Consider the following 8,254-nt stretch of genomic DNA (forward strand, 5'->3'; position numbering starts at 1 on the left):
AAGTTGCATTTTGCAAAAAGTTGGCCCAAAAATTGCGTTTGGTTATTACAAAACGCAACTTTGGGTCAAAAGTTGCATTTTAAAAAATGCTCTGAACGCGCATCTCCTATTATGGACCTCATCAGGTCCATTTTCCAAAAGTCCTTGGGCATTTTGGGGTATCCGTTGGGGGTGAGTTTGCAATTACCAAATTGCCCTTCAAATTCTCATGTCTTCAGAGATTGTACAGTGCCTTCATTCCACTTTAGGTCATCTCTCTGCTCTGCGCAAGCTCCTTCATTCCTCTCATCTCCGTGCTGCAACAAGCCTCTCCTTGCGCATAAAGTAAAGATGTGTATATTTATACACTTAGTGTATAACAATATTTTATTATTTTTTCTCTCTCACCATTCATATTCTCTCTTTCACCATTCTCCAACCCAAGCAAAAGAAACACAGAACAAACATAGCATCCCAACGAACACAACAATCCAGCAAAAGAAGAATAAAAGAAGAGGAGGGGCACCACCACTGCAATCCATTTTCAACAATTGATAATCCACCACAAAATTGACCTAAAATCAACAGAAAATCAAACCAAACCATCAGAAAATCCAACTTAAAATCAAGCCAAACCCACCATATCTGCCACCATTGTTGCTGTCAGATCTGCCCCTGTTGTTGCCGCCGCCGATCTGCCTTGCTGCTACTCGGATCTGCTTGCTTCTGCCGCTGGATTTTCTGCCATGTGTGAGTTTTGGGTTTGATATATGAGAGAAGAAGAAAGTTCAGAGAGTACCAAACCTTTTGGTTTGAGACATGAAAGAGGAAGAGAGTTGAGGGAGTCCTAGAGGCAGAGAAGAATTTAGAGAGAGGGAGAAACACGATTGAGACTTGAGATGAGGATAAGATGAATTAGATATTAAAAAGATAGATATTAATAAAATAATAATAATAAATATTATTTAAATAGAAAATATGGTAAAATGTGAAAAATGAGAATTTAACCATAATTTTCCAACTATATAGTTAGTAGTTTCGGTTTCCAAACTATATTATTTACTAGCTCTAGAACTAGACATGGAAAATTTAATCATGCTCACTCATCTCTTCGATGTACAATTGAACACACTTTTGGTGTGTGGAAGAATAAATGGAGAATTATCAGAAACATGCCACCTTTTCCATTCCATATCCAAATACTTATTGTATCTGCTACTATGGCTCTTCATAATTTTGTTAGACTAAATGATAGAGATGATAGTAGCTTCATAAACGCCAATCGAGATTCAATTTCTAGAAGAGAGCATAATAGTGCTGTAGGTAGCAATGATGAGCAAAACTCAGGATCTTTAACAAACCCTGTGATGGTGGTTCTTTGTGATTCCATTGCTAATTCCATTTGGGGGGATAATAATTAGTAGTTGTCTTTTTATTTTTTTAATATCATGTAGTACAATTTAAACTTGGGTTATTGGTATGTATTTTATTATCTTTTTTACATTTATATGTAGTACAATTTAAACTTGGATTATTGGTATATATTTTATCATCTTTTTACATTTTCATTTTATGCTTCATGATGATGAAAATTATTTAGATTTAATTAATATTGAAAAGTAAGTCATTAGTGGTAATAACAAATAATTATGACACTAAAAAATAAAAATTGCCCAAACATTATTAAAATAATACCAATAATATATTATTATTATTATTATTATTATTATTATTATTATTATTATTTAGTAAGTATATGAAGTAGTTGATTTAAGTATGAAATGAATTCCCTTATATATGCATTGTCCTTTTTAGTAATTTATTCCTCAAACTGCAACTTTTATAAATGCTAGTCAAACACTCAGCTTTTTCAAAAAGCACTTTTTAACAGTTTTTACCAAACACTCAGCTTTTTGAAAAAACACTTTTTCGTTATGCACTTTTTAAAAACTCAACTTTTTCAAAAAGCCCAACTTCAAAAAGCTGAACCAAACTTACCCTTAATCAATCGAAAGTCACAAACTCAAATGGCGAGTTTTGATTTTGAAGTCAACTGCCTTGGAGTTTGTACCCTATTTGCATCACATATATAAGGCATGTTATAACTCGACTTCCCAAGGCTATTGGAGAGTACCAACCCATAACAAAATCATAATAATGTTGATGTCCTTTGGCATGATCAAAGCATGAAACCATAGAGCTATGAATCCCAATGAGTCACTACAATAATCAAACCTTCAAGGAGGGTTCTCGGAGTCAAATTAAAGGTCCTGGTCATGAACATGGACTGTCCATGTATGAATATTTCAAAAGTTCTAAAACTAATATAGTAACTTTTTTGTTAAAAAATGTTACCAAAAAAAAAAAAAAAAAAAAACAATATTAAGTGCATCTACTAGTTGTAACGTCTAGACTCTAAAGTCAAGTGCCTTGAACTAGATTATCATAATTTACAACAAAAATATAAATATAAATATAGATATAGAGATTAAAAGATTTATTTTTTTTAGGAAATAAGAATATACTATGATGTGATTGTACGAAGAATGATGACCGGTAAAAGTAAATGGTCGGTTCACATGGTGGCTAAACCACACGGTCTTGCATGGAGCCAACAAATAAAAAAATATATATCATAGAAATTAAATAAAAATCTTTTAAAAAAAAATGCTTAGGTTTTTTTTTTTCTTACTTGTTTATTGTTTAATGTTTTATTTACAAATTCCGTACTTCTTGTAGTTGTGTTTAAATTATCACAATTGTAATTACATAATTGGATAATTAGAACTTAACTGTTTAATTCTCTTCGTATTTAACTAAGGAATCTCTCATAATAAGATTATTCTCATACACCAAATTAATCAAACGATGATACACACTCAAATGGTGGATAAAAACCATAGAAATACACACTCTTTCTCACTGAGAAAGATGAAAACGAAGGAAGATCAACTGAATAGAGAAGACATGGAAGTTCCATCTCAAACCTTGCAAACAATCTTCGAAGCATCAGAAGTTGGTATCCCAAATGGTGGGGCAGCTAGTGAACCACCTATGAAAAACATAGTCTTTACTTGAAGCATCAAGATTTTTATAAATGTTTGAAGCATTAACAAGTACATTTGTGAGCAATAAAAATTGCTTGAAGATGATTTCTTGCAATCCTGCTAGTTGCCTCGAGTTGTGGTTTTTTCTATAGAGTAAATCCATACCCCAAATTGTATGAATTTAGTTGGATTGGATTGAATTGTATGAGTACATGTTGTGTAGGGTGTGTTGAGTCTCACATTACCTGTTTATTAGGTGAATCTCAGGTATAATGATTTATGAATCCTATTGTAATTATTAACTACTTGACTAGTCCTTTTAGTGAATAAGCGTAAATATGCCTAACACTTTCCTCGAAACATTATAGATAGTATCATAATAATTGTACACATACAAAGTGAATCATGACAAGAATGTAATAAATATATACACATATATATATACACACACATATACATACATACATACATACATACATACATACATATATATATATATATATATATTCCTTATTGAATAGCCTCATATTTATTAAAAGATAGCCATATGATGGGTTCGGAAATTTTATTTTAATAACTTTTCTAAGGAAGGGAGGAGCTGGGATTAAACGTAAAAGGGGCATTTCTCTCTCTCTCTCTCTCAATACACATTTGTGTGTATATATATGTGTAAACTTGTTATGTATTTATGTTTATGTTTATATTTTCCACACACACACACATATATATAGCTAAAACTCAGAGAAAATCCAATTAAATTTTAATTAGATTCTCAATTTTGTACCACCTATTTAATTTTTAATTTTGTGCCATGTAAATTATTGAGTGCAAAAATTAAGAGTCCAAATCCAATTAGATTCTAAATTGGATTTCAATTGGAATCCAATTTTCCATTGTGTGTCCATTTATTTTTTATTTTTTAATTTTTGTGTCAAGTGAATTATTGGGTGAAAAAAATCAAAGAGTCTATATTCAATTAAATTATAAATCATATATATATATATAATGAAAAATCATTACATATTTTAGAAATGTGTGAAATTTAAATATTGTGGAATTTAGAATTATCATATTCCAATGAGGTTGACATAAAACGATTGATAACAATATCACTTTTGTGCACTCAAGTACATTAAAGCCATCAATGTCACGTGGGGTGTCAATGTTTATAAGAGATATTGAAGTGAGTGCTATATTATCCGACCAGAACATTCATACTGTTAAAGCTAAAGGAACTGCTAGTCTATATATATATATATATATATATATATATATATATATATCATATCATATTATATATAATAAAAGTTGGGCTTAGACGCCGTGGTTGCGCCAAGTGGCTTCACCAAATTGCAGAAATTTTAATAAATTTTTAGATTTTAAGAATAGATATATACATATTTTTTGGATAAATATGACAAATCAAGTAATGAAAGAAAGTAATATTTGATTTACAACTATAGCAGTTGTGTTTATCTAAAATGTTATCGACAAAGTCTAAAATCAATAGACTCTTCATCTAATCCTTTTTTTTTTTAATTTAAATTATATTATCACGTGTAACAAAAAAACAATATAATACACGTAAAAACAAAATACGTACATAGTACACGTTAAAGTTGAAAAAATAATCTTAATTAAAAAAAAAAAGCCAACAACATAGTACATGTTTCTATGATATAAATAAATAAATAAAACCAGATATAACTACACTTAAAAAGAAAATAGCAAAAAAAAAACATATAATAATAATACTACACGTAAAAAGAACCTTATTTTTTATAAAAACAAAAACCAACAACATAGTACACATTTATATGATTTTAACTTCTCCTATAATTTCTAAGTTGATAAAAATCATAATTTGATTACAATCCAAATTCTATCTTAATTTGATTACAATCCAAATTTTTCATCTAATCCTTTATAAAAAAAATTCTTAATTAAAAAAAAGGTAAAATCTAAGTTGATAAAAATCATAATTTAATTACAATCAAAATTTTATCTTTATTTGATTTCAATCTAAATTCTTTATCTAATCCTTTATAAAAATAAAAATAAAAATTTACTTAAAAAAACCTGCAACATAGCACACGTTTGAGTTGAAAAAAAAAAATCTTATCAAAAAAAAAAAAAGTTTGAAACAAATCTAATTAAAAAAAAGAAAAAAAAAAAAAAAAACAGCAACATAGAGCACGTTTTTATGATTTAAAAAAAAAAATCGATATAGCGACACTTAAAAAGAAAACAGCCAATAAAAAAAACATATAATAATACACGTAAAAAGAAAATAGCTCTACCAATTAAGTTTGAATCCAAGAGAAATTGAGTTGAACTAAAACTCTACTAAACCTACTCCACTCTACTATTTAAGAATGCTAAAATCAATACATAAAAAACCAAAATTAATTAAGTGAAGAACTACTAAATGAAGGATTTGGCTTCTTCTATGAGAATAGCTATCTTCTTTTTACTTTTTACTTTTTGCATTTTTCTATTAATGTAGTTCAATTATTGCTTAAATTCTATGCTTTTTTAAAAATATTTTACATAATGCAATTCATCTTAATTATTGATGTATTTTTTTGATTTAGTGTTCTTAATTGATTGTGCAGATTATTTCCTCACTTATAGCAATATCAAGATGGCTAGATACAAATGACAACATCAAAATAGTTAGACACGGGTAATTTATATGTAAACTTTTACACATTTACATTGCAATACAATTTTTCTTTTTCTTTATGTACTTTCATTTATCTATTTTTTAAATTATTTTGATTGTGATACTCTAGAAGGTTTTTTTTTTTTTTTTTTTTTTTGTAATTTATGGAATATTTGTTTCGGTCAAAATATTATCATTGAATCTATTTGGGATGGAGCTCATCTACAATATGAAATTATGAGATTTATGTGAGAAGAGCTATCTTCATTTTTTTTTTAGTTTCTATTTTTCTATTAAAGTAGTTCAATTATTTCTTAAATTATATGATTTAAAAAAAATTAGATAATGCAATTTATCTTAATTATTGATACTATTTTTTTATTTGGTGTTCTTAATTGATTATACAAATTATCTCCTCCCTTATGGAAACATTAAAGTGGTTATGATTGGTAATTTATAGATAAAATTTTACATTTATATTGTAGTCTAAATACTTACATTTTTTGTAATTTATGGATTTTTTTTTTTTGGTAGTTTATGGATTTTTTTTTGGCCATATATGCAAGAAATTTATCTATAATTAGAATGGAAAGATTTTTAAGTGCCACACACACATACACATAATCAAATTACAATTTTAATACTAAGATCTTTTAAAAATTTTTAACTTGCCATAATTTTTTTAAAATATTTTATAATATCTTTTTTTGCAAAAAAAAAAAAATACTTACATAAAATACATTTTCCATGTACTTAATTTTAAAAATATTTTTACCATTTTATTTGTTATTAAATTTGATTATATTATCAAAAATAATAATAATTTATATATAAGTTTTTTTACTAAGCCGTGCATCGCACGGGCATAATACTAGTATATATATAAAACCGAAACTTTTGAAACTCCCACAATTTTCCACATCAGCACAATATTTAAATACAATATTTAAATTAAATTAAATTTTCCACCTCATCACTGTTTTCTTTTTCCAATGCAAATTAGACTTCTAGCCAAATAAGGACACTCTCCCACCGTCTCTACTCTCTCCGATTTAATAATTGCTTGCGTAGAAAACTTAAGCCCCAAAACACAATTTTCTTCTTAAAACTTGTTTTTCTTCAAGATTTTTTTTGAGAGCGGCTCATGCTTCACAATTCACATATTCCACTTATGTATTGGGCTCCTCTCCTTCTTCGGTCAATGCATCAAGGTTAGGATTATTTGATTTGTTCAATAAAAATTATAGATTTGTTGTTTTTTCTTATAAGTTTGTCAATTGTTGTTTTGTTTATTTAATTGCTGGGCCTGAATCTTTTAATTAAATCTTCAAATTTTTTTAACCTTTTAAAAGTTTTAATATTTTGAATTTTAACATTTAAAAGGTAACTCATATTTCTCTAATATTTCTATGTTGTGTAGACATTTTTTTTTTTGTTTATTATATTTCTCCATTGTGTAGTCACATAATTTTTGTTTTGTTTTAATAAATTATTGGCTCAAAATTTTCTAATTGTTTGGTTTACATATGAATTTTTAAGTTCATTTTTTGCAATATATTTAATTGTCTGGCCAATTTCAATAGTAGAAAAGTTATAATCATGGATTCCCTTCTTTCTATTGTATTTCTCTATTGCATAATTATATATATATATATATATATATATATTGTTTTATTTCAATACTTTTGAAACTTTGAATCTTTTGAATTTTTTTTTGAATTTTTTTTTTTTGGCCTTTTAGAAGTTTTAACATCATAACTTTTGGGTTTTATTTTTTCTATTATCTCTTTTGTTTTTCTTATTTTTACTTTCATAGCGTATGTACATGTTGTGTATGTTCTTTGATTCTTTCTTTAATGATTTTTGTGTGAGTATGTGTCATTGTATCTGGGTACTTAGGCAAAATCTATAAAGACTAAAGATGCTTCTTCTTTTTTTTTTTTTTTTTTTTTTTTTTTCTTTTTTTTTTTTTTGTAATGAATCCTGTATTTTTCATGACTTTAGTGAGTCATATTCTTAATGATCGAAATAGTTTTGTTTGACATGGATTTTGTTCATATTGGTTTCAAAGTTTATTTCTTGGCTTATATTATGGGTGTGTTTGGATAGAACTTATTTTGCTGAAACTGAAAACTGAAAACACTGTAGCAAAATAATTTTTAAATGTGTGAATAGTATTGTGGGACCCATTTTTAGTGAAAAAGTTGATAAAAAGTGGAGTTTGTGGGACCGTGAACAGTGCATAAATACACTGTTCATCGGAGAATGGGTCAACCATTGCGGCTGAAAAGGCAAAAAAAAAAAAAAAACAGAAAGGAAGGAGAAAACGCAACGCAGCAAATAAAAGTGCTATCCAAACTAGCACTATAGATTGTAATATATTTATTCATCAAACTGTTTAGTTGAGTTTGTTTTCGAAATTGTTTTCAGTGTTATACATTTTCTTGAAGCATGTTGGTATCATATATTAAAATACTGTTAAGTTGATAATAATAATAATAATATAGTTTAATAAATGTCTGAAACGTATAGCTGTTAACAAATGTTTTAGCTATATGATTTT

Source organism: Quercus lobata, chromosome 11 (genome assembly GCF_001633185.2).
Source record: "Quercus lobata isolate SW786 chromosome 11, ValleyOak3.0 Primary Assembly, whole genome shotgun sequence".
Lineage (NCBI taxonomy): Eukaryota > Viridiplantae > Streptophyta > Magnoliopsida > Fagales > Fagaceae > Quercus > Quercus lobata.